This window comes from Passer domesticus, chromosome 8 (genome assembly GCF_036417665.1).
Source record: "Passer domesticus isolate bPasDom1 chromosome 8, bPasDom1.hap1, whole genome shotgun sequence".
Classification (NCBI taxonomy): Eukaryota; Metazoa; Chordata; class Aves; order Passeriformes; family Passeridae; genus Passer; species Passer domesticus.
The window spans coordinates 30,433,815-30,459,048 of NC_087481.1; the positions used below are offsets into that span (position 1 = coordinate 30,433,815).

Sequence of the window (25,234 nt, forward strand, 5' to 3'; positions counted from 1 at the left end):
TTGTAAACCAGCAACCAGTGCTAAGTAGGGATATCTCTGGGCAAATCCCAGAAGCACATGTCACTCTTGTCTGGCAAAATCCCTAAGTCTGTACAGAGTGGACATGCTCATTCTAGAAAGGATGGACTCTGTCTTGTCCTCTCCAAACCTCCCCACTGCCATCAAAACAAACCATTAACCTCAGCAAACTGAGCTTCCAGGGAAGGCAATGGGAGTATTTCCTTTGGCCATCATTTCAGAGTTGGAAAACAAATGAATTGTGCTGAGCAGTTTTGGAAGGAGGTTCAGAAGAAACGCTCTGTCTCCCACTGAATAAAACATGAGCAAGGATGTCAGGTGAAAAAGGCTGGTGATGGTGTAAGTTTGGAAATAATCCAGTTCCTCTCTGGACAATTTCTCACGTACTTCCCATGTGTGTCTGCTGACATGCTTTGCTGGAGCAGAATCTGGGCTCATAAATTTTCTAAGAGGTTCACTGAATCACTATCAAAGGGGAAAAAATATTCTCTATGGAGAAAGTAAAGAGCTAAATTCATGACTTGTGTAGCTTGACTGAACTCAGTGAAGTTACAACAGGGATAAATCAGTCCTTGATTTGGCAAAAAATTGATATAATGGCCTTTTCAGTAATAGAAGTCTGTAATGAGCAGGCAGTGCTCCCCTCAGAGCCGAGCTGGTGACTTCAGGAGGGCTGTTCAGAGATCCTACTCCTGTTCCAGCCCTGCTGCCCATCCAGACTTTTCACAGATGTGAGAGATGGAGCATCTTTGACACCAGAGACTTGGTTTATACTCAGTTATGTGGTGGCTCTGCTGGAAGATCAGTCATGCTGAAACAAAGGAGCTGCTTCCAAATGGGAGCAAAAATCCTAATTGGAGGTTTAGCTTGAAGCTCTCAAAGACACTTGAGATGTTTATTTCCTGGAACTGCAGTCCACAGTTCTGTACTCAGGTGAGAGACTCTGCAGGCCAGGGGAGTGTCCTGCAGTCCTGGCAGCACTGTCCCCCAGCAGGCTCTGCCTGCAGCATGTGGTTGCTGTTTCATGGCATGCCTTGCACAGGGATGCTCAGAGGCTCACCCCACACAGCACAGCTCTGAGAATTGTGTCACACTGCTGTACTTGGCAAGGAGGTGCACAAAATGGCTTTTGGGTATTCCTGCTGAAGAACTTCCCTGCCCTGGCAGTGCTGCTTTGAGCTGGTTTGGTCACCTCCATCAGGAAGCTGTCTGTGGGAAGGGCAAGGAGAGCTCCCTGTGCTCCAGGGGAGAGTGGGAACAGGGCAGCACTGTGTTCCATCCATCGCCCAGCTGCATCAGCTCCTGGCTGTTAATTCTGGCAGCTCCCAAGCACAGACAGCTTCCCTGTGCCCCCAGCCCAGCCTAGGGAGTTCTGTTTCATGAAACTCGGTAAGCAAATTAAAAATGCATGGGGAAAGAGAAATGTAATCTTTCAGTTATGAGATGAGCAGTATTCTCCTTTTCTGTCTTTTACACATGCACATATGTATTCTATCAACAGCTGAGGTAGAATTGTTACTCTTTGGCTCCCAGCTACCTGTCTGGCTGCAAAATGCCTTTTGAACTGATCCTCCTGTATGAACTACCTTCACAGCCCTGAGCAGAAGTAGCTATGGATGTCTAATGGGGGGAATTATAGCTTCCAAACATGTTCTGCCTTTTCAACAGCTTCCAGTTGCAATCTATTCCTCTTAGCAAAAGAATCTGACTTGCCCTTATGGCTATAGTTTGGGGGATGCAAATTTATGTAAAAATCCCCTCCCAAGTGGAAAGGTTGTCCAAATCATTGCTTGATAGTTACTGGGGCCAGTATGTCCTTGTTGAGTTCATGTACTTCTGGTTAGAATTATTGCTCAAAAAATATCATTCTAGACACACAGCTGGGCTCCAGAAAGAATCACACTTTCCTTTGAAGCTGTGAAAGTCAATCCTAAGCAAAAGTCTGGCACTTAAAACCTATTGAGGGTATTTTAGTGGGGCAGCTGCTTTTATTTCTTCCAGGTTTTGCCAAATCCTGGCAAGGCAAAGGACTGTCAAATGAGAAAAGCCCTAAGTCTGTTCCTATTCAGAGGCATTAATAAGCAGGAGAGACAGGCAATTGCTGCTAAGTCAAAACCAGACTTGAACTTTTCCTGCAGCCCAGACCCAGGTGAGAATATAGCAATAGGTTGTTTAGGGTGGCTTGTCCTGGCAGTACATAGTGGGATTGAGGGATAAAAAACCAGTGATCTCCACTTTGGACCTGTAGCTCCTATTATGACGTGTCTGTGGGTAGAAAAGTTCTCCAGGGAATGATACAGTGATAATTGTTACCTACTAACATTACTTGAGTTTTCCATCAACAGTCTCTCTCCAGCATAAGATGCTGGCACTTGAAAATGATCTTTTTTTTTTTTTATTGCTGTTGAAACTAAGCAGGGTCTTGAAGGGTGTTTTAGTGTCCAGCAAAATAAATATTACAGACACCTGATTGCTCCTCACTGTCCTCATATTCCATATTTTCAAGAATGGTTGTAATTGCTCAGATGAGTCTGTCAAGAAATGATAGATATGATGTAGGGGTTATCTCCTGTGCAAAGTTGATTTTGCAGGATGTGAGAGATTGCTTCTGAGGTTAGTATATTCAACTTTATGGGAAAATTCCTTATTTTTAGGGTAAATTTATTCTTCCACGAATGTAAATGCAGTACAACAGAAAGATCTTCAAGTACTCAGCTAGAAGTCAGTATTAATTACATTGACAGCTTCTCTATGAATTGAAGAGGAAAACATATTGAAAGTCCTGAGCTGCTACTTTAATTTCCTTTTACTATAGCCCCTAGGCTTCCAGGATTTTAGGTTAAGTCCTGTTAAATAATTCCTTAGAAAACACCTACAGAATTCCCTAGAAGTCATCAAACAGCATAGCAGTTTGGGCAGCTATGGAAAAATAAGGTGATATTTGCAGCTTAGCTGAAAACTGCTGGTTATCTCAGCTAAGAAAGTCACAGGCAGAGTGGAGTGATGCTGTCTGTAATCAGTACACTGTTCTAATAGAATAATCCTGTATTTTGTTTTTAGCTACAGTGTTGTTTGCTTTATATGGCAAAGGATTAAATTTGTATAAACAGAACTAATCCAGCCTGGTAACAAGGAGCATCCAAGAGTTTCCTGTGGTGGAGGTTCTGAAGTGCTGGGTCACTCCTTTCAGTGTCAGGTTAGAGAGGGGCAGGGAATGCTGAGCAGCCAGACTGTTCTTAACAAGCAGGGGCTTGCTGACTTTCATGCATCTTTCATTGCTCTCTGATCCTGTGCAACTCCATGTTTAAAAACACCTTCAGTCTGACCAAGAGGCCTTTCATCTCCTAGGTCTGGTTTCATTTACAGCATTTCACTTTCCTCTTGGGCTGCTGGGAGCCCTCCCACCATTGCATAGCCAGGAGAGCTTGCAAACAGCCCCACTTTCCACCTACAGCACTGAACAGGTTTTCAGGAGGATGTGATGATTGTCCTTGCTTTGTTTGCCCCCATGGGCTACACCAGTTTGCTCCTGAGAGCTTTAAAACAAAACCTGCCTTTTGCAGCGTGGGAAAGCAGCCTGCATTCATCTCCCTGTGCAGACCTCCTCTCTGGTGGCTGGCAGAGCAGGAGTTAACCACTGTCCTCTTTTCTGCCTTTGCTGGCTGGAGTCACTGGCATCCCATCTGGTCCAGGCTGTCCAGAGCTCTTCCCAGTGTCCTCTGGGGAAGGCACTACAATATCCAGGAATTTGAACAATCCCAAACAGATTGGGGGCCACATATGGATGAAAATGATTAGATTATAAGAAATCCAATCACATTTGCTGCCCTAGCTGTATATTTTTAAGCATTTGAGATCAGGCTTTTTGCTCAATTACAAATATTTTACATGCAGCATAGATAAAGTCATTATGTTTGTCTCTCCAGCTTGTCCCCAGAGGAATAGTATTGGTTTTAATGTTTGATTGGAGGAATTTGATGAATAAAATCTGCCACTTTTGTCATAAATCATCATTCTGTTCATGATAATCAGACTGCAGAGAAGGAACACTGGACATGATCATACTTAGGTCTATAGGAGGGGAAATGCTTTTTTCCATGCTTTTTTCTCCATGCTTTTTTCTGCCTTGTTTACTCCAGTGTAGGGTTTCTTTTCTGTGCAGTTAAAAAGAGATGGATATTTCATGGAAGGCCTTAGCAATAAGAGTTTCTGTGAAACAATTTTTTGTTTAGCAATGTCCTCAGCTGCATGGAAAGCACCTTCACACTGACATGGGCACCTCCAGGCCAGTCTGTTTCCTGTTCCTTGCATTCATTCCTTGTGGTCCTCCATGACTCCAGCACCTTGGAATGCTGTTCCTGCCCCATCTGCTCCTCAGCTCACCTGTCTCCTTTTCCTCCCTGGCTGCCACCTGCTCCTTTCTCATCTTTGCATGGGGCTGGGAAATGCACACACCAAGGGGCAGGAATACAGGTCCTCCCAAACTTGTAGAGAGCCTTGCAAAACCACCAATGTCGCTTTTTGTGCAAAGGGAAACTTAAAAGGTCACCAAATAGCAGAAGAATGCCCTGGGGAATGCTCATAGTGGAAAGAGGGAGCTAGCTGCTCTGGTTCTTCTTGCTTCCTTTCTTCCCTTCCCAGAGACCAAAAGTTTTGCCTGGGGTGAGTTTTCCACTTAGGAAGTTTTATTTTAAGAATTGTCTTGCTAATTCTTATTTTGATGTCTTGGATAAGATGTTAAGTCCTCAAGCAGCCCCTGAAGGAAGCAGCCTGCCAGGCTGTGGAAAGTGGGGAATGCTCTCCTAGGACAGCCCAAAAATCTCAGAGAGCTTTATCTGGCCCCTGACACTGGTCTGCATCAGAAATCTTAGCAGGAGGTTTTGCTGTGGCATAGTAGCACACCTAGGACCAGTGATTAACAGCAGTGGCTGCAGCCAGCTAATGCTTCAGGGCCTCTGTGAAAACCACACTGTTGATTAAAAAAAAAAAAATAAAAAATTAAAATTACTGCTTTAAATTTACAAGCTACTTTATAGACTCATTAATTTTTCATGGGGGAAGGATAAATGAGTGGCTGGGGAGGAGGTCAGAATATGCTATTTACACTTAATTTATAAATTATGAACTTGAAAGCTGACACTTTATGGTGCTTGTATCATTTCATAATGAAATGGAATGAATCTCTCTGCCTCTGTGCTGGATCTGGCATTAACATTTATGCTTGTGGGCAGTTCTGAGCAGCAGGGACTGAGCACAGCTCAGCCCTTTGGTGGAGCAGGGATTTCCTTGGCATTTCCCTTGTGCTCCCTCTTTCCCATGGCAGGTGTTTGACCTCACATTGTGCAGATTGCAGGTTATCCTTTAGAGTCCCAGAACAGCCTGGATAGCAAAGGTGACTCTGTCCTGACTCCAGAACCATGTGGCTCCATCTCCACCCCCATGGAAAGACCCCGCTAAATCACCTCATGAGGCCTCTGCAGCTCAAAGGAAAACTAGGATGGCTGCAGTGGCATGTTCTGAGCTGTCCAGGGCAGGGATAAGAGAGATTGTCCTTTCTGTGCCTCTTGTATTCAAGTGACACTCCCATCCCCATGGCCAAGGTGCTCTGACAGGAGGTGCAAAGGCAGGACCACAGAGGATTTGGGGAGCCCCCAAATGATGACCCTTCCCATGAAGCTTCCTGGGGCTGGGTTTGTCCCGAAGCAGAGCTGGGTGTGCAGGGAAGGTGCAGGGGAGACCTCAGGGTGCTCTCCCTTTGCTGACACAGCTACTGGAGTGTCAGACTGGATCTGTGTTAAAATGCTGCCCCTGATATTGGCTTGGCTCTGATGGTGTCCAGCTTTTCAGAATTATTCCTAGCAGTGGCCTCATTTATCTTACCACTTGGCCAGTGGCTGGTTTTCTGAGACTCGTCTTTAGCTTTCAGTGTGAAATTACATTTTTACCACCTTGTCAGTGCTCCCTATGAGTGTACAGCTCTCCAGGGAGCTGCTTGGAGCTGGATTTGGTGATCCTTGTGGGTCCCTTCCAGTTCAGGATATCCTATGGTTCTGTGGCTGCCTCAGCAGAGAGTGGTTTGAAAAGCCTGTCCCATGACTGATGTCCTGCACTGGCAGCCTCTTGGCTTCTTGCTCCATGCCCAGTTTCCTCTTGGGGGTTCAGGAAATGTAATGGCAAACCATTTCAGGAAGAAGTTTCTTCAAAGATTTCAAGAGGAGTTTGTCAGAGGAGTGATCATCAGAAATCCTTGAGCTTTACTTCTCCATCTGTGAATTTAATTTAGTGCCTTGGTCCTTCCCTACATGGAACTGTTCTTGGCTTGGGTCAGACTTGATTCTAATTTATGTCTGTCTAACACTAGGATGGTTACTAAGAGTAAGTTACCTAACAGTGTGACATTACCAGAATGTTGGCATCTGTAAGCACATCTGGAATATGTCAATTGACATTCAGTTATATTTTCTTTGAGCAATGATGACAGATTTCTTGTTGCTGGATTTCACCATCCATAAAACAGTTTATCCATAAGTATGGCTCACCCTGGGCCATAGGAAGCAAACCCATTCCCTGTTTTTGACATTCCCTGCATTTTTCATGTGGAGGGCTATTGGCGTTTAGGTGCTGTTTATTCTTCAGGCTGTTGGGATCTTATTTTTGTTACAGCTCAGAGTGAGAGGGGAGCTGGGGGCTGTCTCTGACCATTCCACATGGGGAAAAACCAGATTTCATTGCTCTGAAGGCACAGGATTGGGACCAGGCTGATGGTGGGGTGTTTCTGTCACAGAAGGGGCTCCTCTGTGGAAGCTAACATGGAAGTCAGCAGGAGGAAAAAAACATGTGGACCAAGATGTGCTGGTCCACAGGGTAAATAGCAGGCAATCCCTGAGCTTGTGGAGGAGAAAAGGAACAGAGCTTGAGGAGGTGTTTAATTTTCCAAGCAGACATTGCACTAGGAGGAGTCAGGGTCATAAGGCAGGCTCAGGACATGTCTCTCCTCAGGAGCAGCTCCCTGCTTCTCTTCAAATTCACTTAGGCTTGGAAGAACAAAAGTGCTGCTCCAGATGGCAGGGGTAGCACTGTGACATGGAGAGGGGCTGCTCTCTGAGGGCCGGGGGGGTGAGGGGTGAATAGGGAGCCAGGAGGTCAGGCAGAGGAGGGAGTGGGAGCAGCCACACCATTTTAGCTCCAGGTCACTGCCTCCAAAGGCTGGGGCTGGCAGGTGGGGGAGCCTTTTGACAGCCAGATCTCTTGGCTGGGACAACGTGCACGGCTGTGTGATCTGTTCTGTTGTTTCCACAACCTGGCATTACAAAGGCCAAAGAATAAAAATATGTCCCCTCTCACCTGGCTTCTGGGGTGGGCTTGTCTGGCGTATGGTATCCCAGATTTATAGTTCTGATTTATGGGAATAAATCCCCTTTTCCCAGGGGATGAGAGGAACAGTCAGAGAAGTAGAATTAGCAACTGCTGGGAAACCAGTGATCAATGTCCACTCCGGGAGGAAACATTGCTGACCAAAACTGCTCCCAGCAGTATTGTCAGGGAAGCCACAGCCAATTCCTAGAGGAATTAATTTCTTCATAATAATCTTTAATGAGCATCTTTATCATGCTAGCTGAGTGATTGCTCTGCTTCCAGCAGGGAACTTCTGCTAATAGATTAAAAATGTTTTTTTCACTTCTTTATGCACCTGACTTTTCTTATGGAGAAAAAAATCTGAAAATGCATCTTGGCTCAGAGAAAAATGCTAAAATAAAGTTGGAGGAGAAAGGTGGGGAAGTAAAAGTGGATTTTCTCAAAGGATCTACTTGGAAATACAGAGGAGGTTGTCAGTGAAATGCATTCAAGGGATAATGTCTCTCTGCCATCATATTTCAAGTACAAGACCACAAGGAAATGAAATTCACCTTCACACTCCAACATGCCAATCTGATCCAGCCATGGATGGAAGCAAAGCCAGGGAATGCATGCTGCAGCCATATGAAGACATGAAAACTGACAGGCAGCTGAGGAAAGTCAGCAGTCTAAATGGTCAAGACAAACGAGCTGTTATTTGGGCCAAGCTGGCTTTGTTCCTGGCTTTCAGAAGCCCACACATGAGCTCTCTGAACTTGGGAGCAGATGATCAGGTTAGCTCCATTGTGCTGTTATGAACCAATTCAAGAAAGTATTTTCAAAGTGCCGTTGGGGTTTTTTTTTAATATAAATGTCACACCTTTACAGAGCGACCCCATTTTCCTTTCTTCCCAACAACAGTAAAAGTGCTGGAGGGCCTCAATCTGCAAGTGCTGCTCATGAATTATTAACAAGGCTTCTCCTGCCAGAGAAGTTATGCACAGGGTGAGTGGTTATGGAGCTGAGCCTTTGGCCCAGGGAGCCCATTCTGCCTTAGAAAGGTGCTGAGAATGTGCTGGTAATGGCATATTTTAAAAAGCCAATTAAAAAATGATTAGTGCCACAAACAGCACAGCCTGACCTGCGGTGGGCCCCTCATCTATGAGACAGAACCCCCCAGTACACTCATTTTCATCATCTCTATGTAGCTGCTGAACTCACAAAAGGGGCTGAGAACTCTGGCAGTCTGACCACATATTTTCCACTTATGAAAATGAAACGTGTGCAACCATTTCTCCCAGCTGCCTCGAGAGTATCCTACCTATTAACTTTGCACGTAAGAGATTTCCCTGAGATTTTCCACTTCTCTGAAAACCCTTTCCCACGTTGGCAGTTCCCACAGGAGGATCTGAGGCTGCAGCTCCCTTCATTATTTGGGAAGCCTGAGGGGGAGGTAAGTCAGTACTGCTGTGCAGGGAGAGCACAGGTGCAGATTGTATTAATGCTCAGGGAAAGAGATTGCTTTGATACCCCAGTGAAAAACCTGCTCCCTCTCAGCTCCCCAGCTGTAAGACCTTTTTGGGGATAAAGAGTGGCTCAGTAGCTGTGACTTCTCTCCCTGACTGTTCCTGCTAGCAGACACCTGCACTCCACTGCCGCGTCCATGCTCCTTCCAGCTTAACAGCCAGGAAAAAGGCTGGAAGCTGCTCTTTCCTTGTAGGACAAGCTAAATGTCAAATGTGGCTTGCAAGACAGAAGAGCCCTCTTTGAAAGTAGAGGATAAAGCTTTCCTTTGCACAAGCATCAGTGTATACCAGTACTTAAATATACAGATGCAAAGGCTCCAAACTGTGCATGACTTTGAAGTCCTGTCACAGAGGTCTTCTGTCCAATTTAGATTTTCTTGGGCCTCTTTTGCTGATCCTGTCTTATTTGATTAAAAGAGAGAAAGCCTACTTTCTCCTAGATGCCTTTCTTAGGCTTCTCCTTCCTCGGGCAACAGGGTATGAAAACTGTGCTGGCATGATATAGCAGCCAAAACAGAGGAAGGCAAGTACTTTCGTTGCATTTCCTTAGAGCCCTGCCTATTTTCCATTTTCCTATTTTCTCTACATATTCCCACCTCTATCAATCTCATTTTATTTTCCTTCTATTCCTAATTTTGTCTCCACTATTCAGGCAATTTATAATTCTGGGCTGGTGTTTGTCTTTGGTCTGCCCTTTCTGTTCAGTGAGAAATACAATACTTTTACCTTCTTACTAAACCCCGTGTCAGGAAGATTTAAGAAATATTTACAAACCCTGGCAAAACCACAAACTGTTCTAGGTGCCAAAAATTAAAACAACTGAATAACCATCTGGAAATAATAACAAGAGTTTCACAGTTAACTTATAATAGTCATGGCATGGCTGAAGCTGCTTATATTTTACCTATAGTAAAATACCAATTTCTGAACAATAACAATAGAGGTTAGACTGCACTTTGTCAGTTTGTGCTGCCCTTGAAATTTCTGCCATCAAGCATATTTTAAAAAGCCAATTGATGACACCCTGTGTGGTGACAATACCTCTATTTCTGTCTGTCAGTAATGGGCAGCATGTGAGAGCTGGTATATCAACTTCTCAATTGCGTTGTAATGTATCAAGTTTCTTCAGCCTGGATTAGGTCTCTGCCTTTGACCTTGGGAGCCCTGAGCCAGCAGGTTTCCCTGCTGCTCTTGGCAGGAGGTGACAGTGAGCCCTGGCTCTGACACTGTGCATCACTGGGGTTAACAGTGGGGTTTGAGGGCACACAGGCAGTGAGGAGGGTGTGACTGACTGACAGACAAACCCTGGGTGTGACGCTGGCCTGAAGCAGCTCAAGGGATTTTGGGACAAAGCCCAAGCTTTGGTGGCTTTGGGCCCTCTCTAGGGTGAGCCCACAAAAAGGACCCTCAATATTTTCTGGGGAGGCTGCCTTTGTATTTAACACACATTTAGAGAACTGCAGCATCAAATGAAGACTGTGGTCAGATCTGTTCACTGGGTCACCTTGAATGGCTTTTTTGACTCAGTGCCATGCATGTTCATGCACAAGCCTTTCCCCTCTCCCATGGACAGAGCCATTCTCAGTGTGAACACTTCCAGCAGGATTATTTGCAGCAGGATCATTCCCTTGGCTCCCAGCACAGCTTTCCAAGCACCTCCTTTGTGTGAGGATGGGACAGGCAGCGTGGTGATGAGAGTACAGGTGGTGGGGACAGTGTCAGACGTGGGACTTCTCTCAGAGGTGCACCAGGCATGGAGATACTCCTCAAGAGAAGTCCCTGTGAGACAGAGGGGTGACCCTTGCTGTGTGGCAAATCTTTACAAACTCTCTAAACTAAAGCAGCTTTTTAAGCTAAAATAGAAGAGCGCTTAGGCTCTTTGAACACTGGCAGTACTACTTGGTGACAGATTTGGTACTTTCCCTGCTAGCCTGTCATTCAAAAGATTTTAGCCTGCGTTCTTGCCTCACCTGCTGTGCCTCTGTATTTTAGAAAGAAGAGGTTCCCTCTTTGCAGAGTTGCTGCTATCCAAAGGACAAAACACCAGCCAGCATGACTCCTGTCTCCTCTGTCACAGGTATCAGGAAAGAGGGAACCTTTATTAATGGAAATTTAATTTGTCATATGTGATTTTGCTGATGAACAGGCTTATTTATAATGCTGTAAAAGAGCTGTGCTGAGGGTAGTGGTACAAGAATAAATTTACTAGAATGAAATAATAGTACTTCCAGTTTAAACAGGGATCCCAGCCCTCTCCAGTCAGCCCTAAGAAAATGCAGAGCATTTAACATCTAATTCTGTACTAAGGAGTTTGGGGACGAATTCCTCATACTTGTGTGTCCAACCACAGAGCCTTTGGGATGCATCCTCTTTACTACACTGACGGGAAAAAATTTCACTCCGTAGACAGGGATGAGAACTTGCACAGTTAGTGACTCCACTTGTGTCACAGTGGGTGAAAATGAGAGCTCAGGTTGCTTGTGTCCCTCATGAATTGGTCTTGAGTCTTTAATTGTGTGACTGAGCTCCTCCTGCCCTGCAGTCAAGTCTGCTTGCAGACCATGACCCTCTTGTCCTTTCTCTCCTGGAGCAGGGTGGGGATCCAGCTGGGACCCAGGCCCTGAGCTGAGCTCCTCTGGGGAGGCACAGCTGGGAAAAGCTGAGCCACTGCTCTGCTCCTCAGAAGAGAGAAGTAGGAGGCAAGAGTGCTTCCTTAAGGCCTTCCTTCAGAGGTGGATGGATGCATTGTGAAATGAATGATAATCATTTAATCTGCTACTGCCTATGGTCTGTCTCAGGACATTTATCAGTGTTATCTGAGAAGGACTGGTGGGCAGGTTTGTACAGCACAGCTTGATGTTGAGAGTCCATTAGATTTTCATCATTTATTCTCTTTATTGATTCACAGCCACACTGCTGCTTCTCAGAAGTCAGGTAAAAAAAAATAGTTCCTCAATTTCCTGACCTTCACTGAAGTCCTAAATTTCTTTGCTGAGTTTCCAAACAGGTCCTCACCTCATTGATCTTTTTCTTTGACATCAGGAAAGCAACTTGATCACAAATCAGATCTCTATTTTGGACATGCTGAGTGCACATTGCACTGCAAGCCTTAAATTGATGCCTTGGGTTCCCAGTACTTCATTCTTCCCTCCAATTTGCTTTCTTCTTCACTTCTCTGGGTGAGAGATCTCTGTATTTCTATTTTCCTCCCAATACACCTCTCACTCCAGTCAGATGCTTTGATAAGGATAGAAACAAATGCCCATCAGCACAGTCAGAGGCTGTGCAGAACCTGGTGCCACAGAGGAAAAGGGCACACAGAGGTTACTGCAAACTGGATGGAAGCACCCTGAAAACTCTAAATAATAAACAAGGGTAATAAACAATTTAAATAGTTTTGAAAGAAGTTTTTAGACAGGGAGGCTATGCAGTCTCATTGCATTGAGTAAAACCTGAGCAAGCACACTGCTTGCACTCTGTGTGGAGGTGAAGCCACTCTCCAGAGCAGTTTGCTCCTGGCAGCCCAGGGGAAGGATGGGCACGGTCTTGCTGCACCTGGTGCCATTGTGTTTGTCATGTCTTTCCTGCAGTGTCTGCTCTGGAGGTGGACATGGGATGTCTGTCTGCAGAGCTGCCAGTCAATAACTGTCAGTGATAGTCACCAAATTTTTAGGCTAGAGAACAATCACACTGCACCAGGAGATAAGGCCAGCTTGATGTGTTCTGCTGTTATCTCTCTATCTGTGCTTTTCCAAGCCTCACACACAAAGTCTCTGGAGAGTTCACTTTCTGCTGGATACCTGACTGCTAAGTTTTGTAGGGAAATTAGTCCTTACCAGTCCCACTAATGGCCCTGCTGAGCCTCAGCAGGGACTCACCCACATGAGCCGTGCCCAGGTGCTCTGTTTAGGCTCAGACTTGGGTTGGCACTTCTGGCCAGAGCCCTGGTGCAGGAATGCTGGTCTCTGGCTCATTTGTGCTTGTGCCTGGATGTTTGGGTTTCTGCACTCCACAAGGAGAGTTTTGCTCTGCTTTGTCTCAGTTCTGCCAGGAAATGCTTGTGGAGCAGCACCAGGTTGGCAAAAGCAGCATCCTTTGTGTTTGCAGTCAGCCAGGCACTGTCCAGAAGTGCTGCATGCCACTTGGGAGAGCTGTTGGCATAGAGCCTGGAAAGATGAGGCTCTATAATGTACTCATTGTATCCACATCTCAGCAGCTGTAATTCACTTTTGGTTTGACTCCTTAAAGGTGAAGAGGAATTAGATTGTGCTCCTGTGGCTTCACAACTTCTTAATGCTGGCTACTTGTTATGTGGCAGACTGCTGGGTCCCAGTTTGACAGCTGAGGCAAAAGAGGAATTTAACCATTCTTTAAATAAAGCAAGAAAACAAAAATCAAATTTTATATCAACCCTCACAACTACAACTGTGCTGGGCTCCCTCTCAGCTCAGATGTGGAAAATGTGTCCACATGTGAGTGTCTGGAAGCAGTTGAGACACCTATTGTGCATCTGTCTTTACAGCTGATTCCTGAAAGTCTTTCTGTCCATCAGCACCCCTGCATGTGCCTTGTGAGCCAGCCCAGCAGGTGTGTGAATGCTGCTTGTTTGCTCTGTCACCAGAACTTGGCACGCACACAGAGTGGGCAGGGAGAGCTGCTGGCCCTGTGCGTGTCAGGGCTTCCTGTCCGGCTGCACAGGACACCGACAGGCAGAAGGGATGCAGACAGGGGCAGTGACCCTGGCAGGCTGTTTTCCCAAAAGGCCTGGGGCCAGCCTCTGCTCTCAGACACTCACCATCTCCAGTGGGATTGACAGGGATAACCAGCAGTGAGCAGTGGTTCCACGAGCAGATGCACTGCTATGGTCAGAGCAAAGCAGCAGTTAAATTTGATATTCAACTTGCCAAATTAGCTCAGCTGAAAGTAATTTTGCAGCAACTGTGCACAAACTCAGCAGGCAGCGGTCCTGGAGGTGAATTTGAATTACTTGATAAGTGCTCAGCAAGTCTCTGTCTGCCTTTTATGTTTAGGGAACCTTATTCCTAAATTGCCTTACTCTGCATGCTTCTTATTTTGGCTATGTACTTTGTAATTGGGAGTGAAGGGCCAGAGTCTTGGATCTTAACTGGAGACAGATTTTGGTTGCTGCCTTTGAAATTTTCTCAAAGTGGGATAGTGTTCCTTCATGGAACTATTAATATTGTTTGGAAGGGAGGAAAACACTGCCCCATATCAGCTGTGAATGTAACAACACCTCTGAATAGAGACCAGGTTCTTAAGTTAATTTCTCCTTCCTTTTAGGTTTGCTCAGACTGGTCCAGGATTTCTTCTATAAGCTTGTCGTTGTTCTTTCTAGAAAAATGTTTTAAACTAAAAAATATTAGTCACACTTGAATATCTGCAGTTCAAACGCCACAGGGATGGATCTACTAATGTTAAAAGTCTTTGTGCATTCACGCCTCATGAGATCTAATGTCATGTGGTCTGTTTGAATCATCCCAAACAACCAAATTGGCTTAATCAGTAAAAAATTGCGTAATTATCCAGTGTGGTTTGTAATTAAGGATAAATGTTTGAAAGAAGCTCCTGTGAAGCCTGTGGTGAGGAATGCTGCAGAGGAAGGGTAGGAGAGGATGAATGTGCTGTGTGGAGAGCCCGGACTCCCTGATGCAGCCTGAGCCACTGTTTGAAGGTGGGAGCAGGCTGCTGAAACAGGGAATGTTTTATTTACTGTGCCATGCTGTGCATCACACTGAGCATTTTGCTTCCTTTCAATTGCCTTCTGCAGCAAGTCAGATGGGATGTAAATCATTAATTAGCTTCAAGTGTTATCACTTGTCCTGGATCTGTACATGCAGCTATGCCATGGGAGCCTTGATTTCCAAACAAAGTTCAGGCAGGATGCAGAAAGTATAATTGAGGATGGGCCGAGAAAAATAATCAAGGGAGGTTAGGTATTTATGCCAAAAAGAGCCTTCCCACAGATACACTTGAAGGTGGGTGTGGAGTGAGGCTGCCCTGCCTGGCCCTTCCTCAGTGTGCAGAAGTGGAACATGCTGGGAGAGCTTAGAAACTGGAGTTGAAAGCATCTGTGCCTTTTTTTAAAGCACTGAGCCCTGCTCTCAGCTAAAGGTGAGCAGAAAGCTGCCGGGGCAGTCAGACTGTGCAGTCCATGTCCACACTTGGTTCAGTGTCTGCTTTGGTGCATCCTGTCTGCCTGACAGCCTTCCCTCCCCTCAGTGTCCCACTGCACTGGCCACTTCTGTTTCTAGACCCAGCCTGCTGAAAGGGCAAAGGGGATTAAGAGGAAAGCCTTGCAGGTCCTTCAGAGCCTGGCAGCCAGCAGGCTCTGCACTCCTGAGAGCCATGAAATGGTGCACTAAGTCTGCCCTTAGCCCTGAGCACTAATTCCCTTTCCCCAGTGACAGCATTATGCCCATTTCCTGAAAGCTTCTTAGTGCCAAGGGGTGCCAGAGGGCTCAGGCTCTGCTCTCTCCCAGTCCTCCCAGCTCTTGCAGAGGCACTTGGGCAGCCAGGGCTGGTGCCAGGGGTTTGAACAGCAGCACAGGGATCCTGGGGCTGGGCTTGCCTTTACTGCTGAGCTTGGATGGGCAGGGAGAGCTGGAGGGCACTTGGGTGTGGGAAGGCTGCTCCCAGGTGTGGAGACGGGGGATTTGGGGAAGGGGCAAGGAGAGATGCCTTTTTCTCTGTCAGACCTGTGTTACCCCGTCCCGTAGGATGGATGGACAGCAAAGCATTTGGAAATGTCTTCCCCTGTTCCCTCCCCATGGGGTGGCAGTGCAGCTCCTTCAGGGGGTGGGATACCCAAAGGCTGCCCCAAATGCACAGAAATGAGTATTGGCAGGTCCAGCTCCACTGGAACCCTGGGTCTCACCTCTCTGAAGCTTTCACTTAACCCCACTTGGACATGGAGGGCGGAGATGTTGCAGGCACAGGCAGGGCAGCAGTCACAGGAGCTTTTTTAGATGTTCCACTGGTATCATCCTGTTTCTCTAACAAACACAAGCCCTGCTGTCCTAATTTGCTTTTTAATTCACTATATCTGCTTGGTTGCAGACAGAATTTTTGAATTCCCCAGATTTTCTAGTCAGAGATGCACAGAGGAAGCTCATACCTGAGCCATTGGCATTGCCTGTTACCTCCTGTATTCCACTCCCTGGCATACAGGGAATCCACACAGATTAATTCCTGTGGGGCTCTCTTCCTCCCTCTTTGGGGTTCACAGCTGTCCCCATGTCTCTGCTGTGAGCAGTTCTCCATGGGAGTTTCATCTCCAGTAGTATATTTATGAATAAAAAAGCCAAATTACAAATGAGAAATGGGGCTCATTCTCCCAGAATGCTGTAAGGAATTTGCTGAAGTGTGTGTCACTGGGGCCAGGCAGGGACCTGTGTCCCCAGATCCATGTGCTGATGGCCATGCATGTCACCTGCCAGCTCTGTGCTCATAGATGAGCTGGAGAGAAATGTGGTGTGTTCGTGGCCAGTCTGGGAGATCCAAGGGATGTGCTGCACCAGAAGATCCCTCATGAATCCCTTGCCTGGCACTGATGGGAGCCCAGCAGCCATGAATGAATAAATATGCCCTCTCCAGTAAAAATTGGGTTCCTTAATGGAGATGCAAGGGAAGTCCTCCAATCTTCCACGTTTAAAACAAAATCTGCCTGCTTGTTAGCTGTCATTTGTTGTTTTTGCTTGGGTCCTACAAATGGAATGGATTCAGAAGGTTAAGCCCAGATGAGCTGCTGCTGTTCAGCTGGATGATATTAGGAATTAATCCCTTTGCGTGGTTCTGTGTTCTGTAATACTTCTCAAGCCTGATGATTGCAGCTGTATTTTAAAAGCTTTGTTTTTAAAGATAATCTGGTGGAAGCGTGCAACTGGTACAAATAAATATTCTCTTCTTTCCATAGAAAAGCCACAGTATTTGGTTCCATATTTAAACTTTTCTTTGAACTGGCTTGCAAAACAAATGCAAGATTGACTCGAGCCTTCCAGTGATGACTTGTAAAATTCAAATCTGTGATAGTGATGCAACTGGTAATGTTTCCCACAACTGCTACAAGTAATTAGAGGTCTCCTTCACATGTTTAGTGACCATTTTGTTTCGTGGCTGCTCAATAACTCTTTTGTTCCCTGTGGTTTGTCTTTGTGCTGCTGGCAGTTAGCAAGGCTGGTTTCTGGGAGCCCATGAACTGCTAGGTGTTTTACATAGCTCATCAGCCAGGTCATTTTGTTGCCTTCTGGCTGTGAGATAATTAAATGTATGTATAACAAATCTACCCTGTAGACTGAAACTCCAAGCATGTGCTTGGTTGACCCAGGGGTCCCAGCAAGGGTTGTTTATTCAATTCCACTGATAACAGAAGGTTTTGGGGATTTGCTGCTGATGGGAAATCCTTGTGCCAGGGTTCTGAGCCATCTACCAAACAGCTGACCCACTCATCCTGGCTAACCTTCTTGTTTCCATCTGTGTCACAGGACTCAGAGGGTGGAAAGTAACAGGAAAATAACAGACTTGCTCTCTTTGAAGAATTGTGGGAACACTGCAATGCCCTGAGTGTTTGCAACATGCCTCTGAGCTAAATGTCAATTAAAGTAAGCTTACTTTTGAAAGAAAGCCAGAGGATGGCTAACTCTGGCTTTCCTTTGAATTCTCCTGATTTTTATTTACGGCTTCTGTGTTTAAAGAAAAGGTAAAAGAGAGAGAGAATTCCGTATGGTTGCAGAGAAACATGATCTGAGCAAATCCTAATAATTGCAAAGTCAGAAAGCAGAGTAAAGGGTTTAGTACAGGTAAGCAGGCCTGTCTTTTAAGGTCTGAGCTAAACTTTAAAGTCTCCAGAGCACTGTGGCCTTGGTGTGGTCTGTCAGGAGCTGTGAGGAGCTCTCTCTCTCCTCCCAAACAGTATTTGTCAGTAGATAAATTAGATTGAACAGTATCAGCTGTTACTCTGAGCTCTGTGTGAAGAGTTGAACTCTGCAGCACAAGGCAGTGGGGCTGGTTTTGTGATCTCTGTGGTCTGTAAGTCACTCCAGCAATTCGGAGGTCCTGGCTTTCTGTTTAGGAATCCTTAGGGTTACCAGTGCCAGGAATGAAGCAGAAAGTAACAGAAATGATGTTTGGAGGGGAAGTAAGTGACAGAGGAGAAACAGATGGGAGGGGGAAAATCACCTTATTCCTATGTCATTCATATGTTTAATTTTTTTTTTTCCATGTGTTTCCTTGATTCTTTTTCCGCTCCTTCCTCTGCTCTCCTTTTCTTCTTCTCTCCTGCTTAGGTTCAAATATTTGATAGAAAACATTTCTTCCTACTTTTTACCTGCAGAAATGCATAGAAGAGATTAGAGTTTAAGGCACCCCTGGTCCAGGTTGGAATTTGTGCAACTAGAATAGATTAACAGCATGGAAATTTGGCCAAGAATATTTTGGCTCTTCTGTTGCTAGAGAATAGTTGGTCTTAGAGCTCATGAATTTGACTTGACTGGGCCAAATGGGAGGTGTAATTGGTGCTAAACGTGAGATTTTGGACTACTTTTTTTTTTTTGGTTTTGATTGGAATGGCTGTACCCAGAATCCAGTCCCCAGCACCTCCCTGGGTGGCTGTGTAAAAGTCTTTGGGGAGTAAATGTGTTGTTGGAACGTCCCTGCTGCTGTACTTTGTGAAATTTGGAGTTCCAGGAGGTGCTGCTGCCTGCTGAGCACTCAGCACAGCAGCTCTTTGTGCCAGACTGGAGATCTTCTGGGAGAAGCAGTGGGGAGATCTCCAGAGATTTCACCTGCAGGAGGTGACTTCCCATCCCCTGGGCCTCAGGGAACACACCTGGAAATGAAAGGCATTGCACTGAAGAGGAGAGAAGCACATCTGGAAAAGGAAGCAGAACTTCCTGCCAGCCCAATTTATAGAAATGATGTGCTTATTTAACAGGAGGGGATCTTCACTGGAAGATTTAGTGGGGAAGTGTTTCTGCATGCTGTGCCAGGGGAAGTGTCAATAATGAAGCTTTTTGAGCTCTTGTTGGACACATGTGTGGTTTCTCTTCTGCTCTGAGGTGTGGACTCTCCACTGTAATATTTCCAGAAAGGGGGGAAAGGAATAAATGTAGGCAATCAAAGCAGTAACACTGGCAGTTCAGGTATACTCTGTGTATTGTTAAGAATGTGACAAAGCAAGAGTGACATAAAGGTTCAGAGCTGTAAGTCTGACTTCAACCACCATTTGTTTTGCCTGAAGGAGTGGCTGAATTTTTTTTAACCATATCCTGGGGTGCACCAGGAGGTCAAGGGAGGGATTGTCCTGCTCAGCTCTGCACTGGGACAGCCTCTCCTCAAGTGCTGGGGGCAGTTTTGGGCACCACAACTTAAGAAGGGTATAAAGATGCTAGAGAGTGTCCAAAGGAGGCCATGAGGATGGGGAAGGGCCTTGAGAGGAAGCCGTGTGAGGAGAGGCTGAGGTGCCTTGGTCAGCTCAGCCTGGAGAGGAGGAGGCTGAGGGGAGACCTCACTGCAGTCACAGCTTCCTCCTGAGGGGAAGAGGAGGGGCAGGCACTGATCTCTGCTCTGTGCTGGCACTGACAGGAGCCCAGGGAGCGGCCTGGAGTTGTGCCAGGGGAGGTTTAGGTTGGATATCAGGAGAAGGTTCTTCACCCAGAGGGTGTTTGGGCAGTGGAACAGCTCCCCAGGGCAGTGGTCACAGCCCCAAGGCTGGCTGAGTGCAGGAAGTGTTTGGACAATGCCCTTGGGCACGGGGTGGGACTCTTGGCAGTGTCCTGTGCAGGGCCAGGGCCTGGACTTGGTGATCCCTGAAGGTCCTTTCCAGCTCATCTTATTCATTGATTCTACAACCTTGGTTGAATAATGGCTACTTCAAAGGAAATCATGATCCTCTAATTTGCTGAACTTCAAGTACCCCATTGAAACAGTGGACAAAGGCATATTTTGCTTGTGATCTCAAAAAAAATTCTGTTGCCAAAACCACTTCTAAGAGCTTATCAAAGTACTAAGCTATTATGGATTAAAGCAATGTCCTGCTTTACCTACAGGTTAAAAGATAAATGATGAAAAGCTTTTTAGTTAAATTTTATCGCAAAGCTGCATTAACTATGACATACCTCAAGATCTTAAGACCCCTGTTAAATTGCACAATATGCAAGGAACTATTTTTTTTTTTTTTTGAGTTTAAGGGAGATGGACGTGAAAGGAACTCCAAGGAGATTACAGATCTCAGTGCTTTCCAATGGCAAATTAAACACAGAATCAATAAATGCTATATAATGTCAAAGGAAAGAATTAATTAATTTAAAACATGAGAACTGAAGCGTTGATAACTGATTAATGAAGGCTTAGGAAAAGGCTTGAATGTTGCTGTGCATTGCTCAGCAAACTGTGTGACAGGTCAAAAGACAGGTAACTAACATATGCAGGACAGAAAAGGGGGCTGGAGATGTGCCAGAGCATGGGAGAGCTCTTACCTGATGCCACATTTGGTCCTCAGCAACCTGGGAAATGCATTAGAAAATGAAAATAACTTATATATCATATCACATCACAGAGCAGACAGTGTTTTGGGATCATGGCACAGTGTCCCCAGAGTGTTTGGATTGTGTGTCACACCCTGGCCTGGGGCAAGCTTGGGAATGCACACATTCACTTCAGACTTGTGCTTGTCTGTCTTTATTTGACATGACTGTCCAACAGCTTGGCTGCTTTTTGTGAGCCTGCACAGCTTTTCCTGAAATGGCAGAAAGAATGCAAGGGGAGGACTCTGCTTTTACCTGCACCCACTTGTGCCAGGGATGGATATTTCAAGGGCAAGCAGACACTTCTGCATCACCAGCTGCCAGGGCCAGCAGGGAGGTTGCTCTGGAGCCCTGGACCAGCAGCTGAGCCTGGTGAATATTTTGCTCTGCTTGGCTGGTGACTCTGTCATGAGTCAGGCCAGCTGTCCTGGCAGTTTGAAGGGACAGGTAAGGTCTAGGACAGAGGGAAATAGCTTGGACTTCACCTTGATCACACCTTTATGGTACTTTGAAGGCTGCTGGGTCAGGGCCAGCCCTTGGGTCTGCTCAGTCAGTGTGGACAGAGCTGCCTGTCCCTGTCACCTGATCCCAGCCCTGCAGGGATGGGGAGGTGCTCCCTGCCTGCTCGCTCATCTTTGGGCTCCTGCCCTAGGAGTGCAGCTCATGGCAAGAAATCTTCGTACACAAGAGCTGCTGAGCATTTCCTCCCTTCAAAGGTTTTGCTGTGCAGAGGGGGAAGAAGGGAAGATGAGGTTATGATGTGATGCACGAAGGTTTCTCCTTGGGAAGGAGGAGGAAGGAGCAAACGCCTCAGGCTTTCACCATTCTTTCCAGGTGACTGAGCAGCAATTTTATTTTTAACAAAAGCTAATGCTGGGGAAGTGAACAGAGCTGATGGTACATCTGAGAGCTCCTGTGTCACTTCCTGCACAGCGAAAATGTGCTTAGGCTGTGGGAGATGCATTGCATTGCCTTTTATTGATTTTTCTCCTTCGGGATCGGTGTGCCTGGGAGCTTTCTCCCCTGTGACAGATTAGCTCATCCCTGCTGAAGGTCACCGATGGCTTTCCAGCATCTTTCTCCTTGCTGGAGCTTGGGGTTTTGGCTTCTCTGTCTGTGCTTGTTTTGGCCAGCAGAGGGTACTAAATGAAAGGTTAATAAAGGAAAAAGTTTTCTCCTGCTGTCAGGCTGGGCTCAAAGTTTAGAACAAAAGCTGTGCTTCTGATAATAGGAAGGCTTCTAACAGACAAAACCCAATTAGAAATGCTGATATCCTCAAATTGGCTTTCTATGCAAGTTTGCTTTGGTTTATGATTAAAACATTTGAAATTAAATATTGCTAGTCATGTGAATGACTGCTGGTTTTATTCAGTATTCCGTTACCAGTGTATGTTGTTTCATGTCCTTGATGGCATCTTTTGTAGAAATTAATAAATGATAATAAGAAGGCTGTTTTTGCAAAAATGGAGCTATAAAAGAAGGCATGAAGAGATTTCATTAGGGGGAAAGAAAAAATAATTTACTTTAAAGAATGCATATTTCAAGCTAGTGCTTGAAAGCATCAATCTGAAGTGTTTATCCTGTAAGATTAACGTGGAATTTTCACTGACTATTTTTATCCTCTTGCCACTTCACTTCCTCTTAGGTCAGAGCTGGTGTAATCCATCTCTCATTGCCAGATGTTGCCTGTCCTGCACTGGGAGGGGCACTAGACCCCCCTACTCTGCCCATTTCCAGCCAGGCTTTTTGGACCAAGATCAGGCTCTGCCTTTCCCTGCCCCTCGCTGCCCTTTTCTGAGAGCCCCAGGCACTGTCAGTCCCTGTTCCAATGTGCAGCTTCCTCCTGGCTGGAGGGAAGGCGGACTGGAGGGATGCTGGGAGGATGCTCTGTGCCAGCAGCACCGTGTCCCCTCTGTGTCCCCACAGCCAATGCAGCCTGGCTGGCATCTGGAGCATGGTGACACAGGGGTGCAGGCAACAAGTGTCCCTGCTTCAGCTCATTCTGTGGCATCTCCGTGGGTTTGAGTTCCCCCTGGCCTGCCACCTCTGCAGAACAAAGGTCAATGCTGTAATATTTCACTGCAAAGTTGTGACCTGCACTAATTTTTTTTTTTTATTTTAAATGTGTTATTGCCATTTTGCTAACTTCTCCAGTCTAACCTTGTATTCCCATCTGGGAGTAACTACATGTGGAAGAGTGAAATATAACATTTGCCAGGAAAAAATAGGGCTTTCAGGATATATTGCTAGAAAAACAGGCTAGAAAGAAATAATGGTGGCATTTTTCAGCTTGAATTCTTATACAAGTTTATGTTACATCTGGGAAATTCTTTCATCCAACATTAGAATGGTATTTTTTAGCTGTATTTCATATAAAATGTTTATCTTTTTGTCTTCCTGTTTTGTATGTACAATAATATGACTAGTAAAAGTGACAACCAAGTATTTATCAGGAAATGCAATTTAAGGTTGAAATCAAATGGGAGTGAAATGGAGAACTGGGGTTCAAAAAAATCGCAGGTGAGGTTCAAATCCCACTTCTGCCCTGACCTGTGACACCAGCTCCCTGTTGGATGTTAATTGTCAAACAAACCCTGCCAGCAGCATAGGGAGCATGGTAAGCCATGGCTGTGTGGAGGCTCCCTCAGAACTGCTGCACAGTGGGTGGAACAGCCACAGTCCTTTGCTGTTCTCAGCACTCTGCACCTTTCATCCTATAAGCTGCAAAAAAAACCATGGAAAGCCACAACCTTTAAGGATTTTGTATCAGAAAGTGAGAGGGTGTGAAAGAGGTGTTAGGATGGAAGCTGGAACTGGACCCTGACGATGTGAAGCATGTGTCTGCTGGCTGGCAAACTCAAGTGGGAAAGAATGTTCAGAAACCTTCCCATGATCTCTTGCTGCTTCTCCAGTTTCTGCCTGCTCTCCTCCTCAGTGCTGTGATGAGGCTGCTGTCTGTCCCTGCTCTCTGGAGTCCCTTTCCTCCCAGCCTGCTCCTGGGCTCGGCTTTTTCTCTAGTGATTCTTCCCATGCCACCAAAGCCTCTTGAACACCACAGAGCTCAAATCAAGCACAGCCTCTTCATCCTTCTGGGCCAGTCAGCTGCCTTCAGCATCCCTCTCTGTGCTCTTCCTCTGTCCTTTGCCCTCTGTGACCCTGTCACTGTCCAGCCCTTTTGTCAGCCTTTCAGCAAAGTCTGCTGGAATGTTCTTCTGGAATGGTCTGAGAGGCTGCTGGCAAGATTACAGCAGTTTTGATCCCATTTTCTTCCTTCTCTGCAGCTTGGCTGCTGGAATTCTTGCCTGCAAAGGCCCAAAAGCACTTCCTGATGTGTAAACTTCAGTACCCTTCTCTCCTGAGATCCCCTCCCTTGGCCAGTCCTGCCGGCTCCGTCTCAGTGTCCACCTTAGCAGAGCTTTTGAGCTTTCCTTTCTGGCTGCTGTGGGCACCACCACGTGCTGGTGTGACTCGTGGTGCTGTCTGCGGTGTGTAGACCTCTGTAGATGTCCCTATGTACAAAAAGGGCTTTATTTCACAAGCTGACCTGGAGGGAAAGCTGTGAAGGATGCAGCCCTTCCTTTCCCAAGCACTAAACCTCCTGCTCAGACTGTAACCCTTCACATCTCTGTTAGTGCACCGTGCTCCTCTCCATTTTAGCAAACCTGCCTGCATGCTCATGGCAGGCTGAGGCAAGGACTTGGTCTTGATTTCAGTCTGGTTTGAGTTTCCTGCCTTCCCCCCTGCTCTGTTTTAGCACATGGGATGTTACTGACCTCTCCTTTGGCTGTTTTTACAGTCTAGTGCCCCTGACCCCTGGGCAGTGAGATGCCAAACCTTGCTTCTGACTGGCCCACAACAGCCCTTTGGCTATGGAAAAGTTCTTGTTATGTTTGATTTCAGTACAACAAATTTGTTCAATTCCTCTGGGCTTTCCACAACAAATACTAGCAAAAATTATACTGAAAAAAAAAAAAATTATGTGAATTTCCATCTGAATGTTTTCCCAGCTGTCCTGTGTCTCAACTACAGACTGAGAGGTTTAAGAGTCAGTGCTGGTGGTGTGCTGGGATTGCTGCCTGTCACAATGACCAGTGCTGTTTTATTGGGTTTGCACTCCTGTGCTTTCTCCTGCCCCTCCTGTCTTGTTCTGTACTAGATTTGAGCCTCTGGCAAACAGAAGCTTCAGGTTTTCTCTCTATATTATATCTCCTTCTAACTGACAGAAAGGATTAGTGGACAGAAGTTAGTGGACAAAATTAGCCCCCCCTACTATTCCTAAAATGAGCACCTAAACAAAAACTAGAGGAGTTTAACTTGTAAGCCTAGATTGCCATACCTGCCTTTGTTTGTTTGCAGCATAATCTCCCTGGAGAGACTCCATCAAGGTGTGAGCTGGGAAGATTATCTCCACTGCCAGGGATAGGACAGCCCTGCTGTGTTGGAAAGGTGATTGGCAACGTGGAGAGTAAAAGTGGGGTGCTTGATTTAGAAATCAGCCCCAAGATGCCATGCTGTGACTCTGAGATCAGGTGCTCAGCTGGTGCACAAACCTGCTTCCAGAGGGGGTGTGAGTTGTTGAGGGGGTTTAGGTATCACCTAAACTATTATTAGGTATCACCTAAACTATTATTAACTATCACTATTAGGTATCACCTAATAGTGCTGCTGTATTTTATATTGTGACATAATCCTTACTGATATTACCTCCTTGTACTGCTAGACTAATTCTTGAATTTCCTACTTTTATTTACCTCTTTCAGAGGTTTGTCTGGAGATCTCTATGCAACTCAAATCTTTAAGTGAAATTTAGGAATT

The 25,234-nt window shown here is 45.9% G+C and overlaps 1 long non-coding RNA gene across 4 annotated transcripts in view; it reads left to right on the forward strand.

Moving 5' to 3' along the window:
- Positions 1–24,996, forward strand: part of LOC135305849 (uncharacterized) — a 49,113-nt gene extending 24,117 nt beyond the window's left edge. Inside the window, exons 2-5 of one of the 4 annotated variants that reach the window (XR_010366829.1) lie at positions 8,747–8,806; positions 10,872–10,956; positions 11,788–11,813; positions 14,181–16,276. This is a non-coding gene — a long non-coding RNA (uncharacterized LOC135305849). Of the gene's footprint in view, positions 1–8,746; positions 8,807–10,871; positions 10,957–11,787; positions 11,814–14,180; positions 16,277–24,775 lie in introns of those variants that run through there. The other 3 variants (XR_010366826.1, XR_010366827.1, XR_010366828.1) reach the window with 3 other exon arrangements.
- Positions 24,997–25,234: the final 238 nt, after the last annotated feature.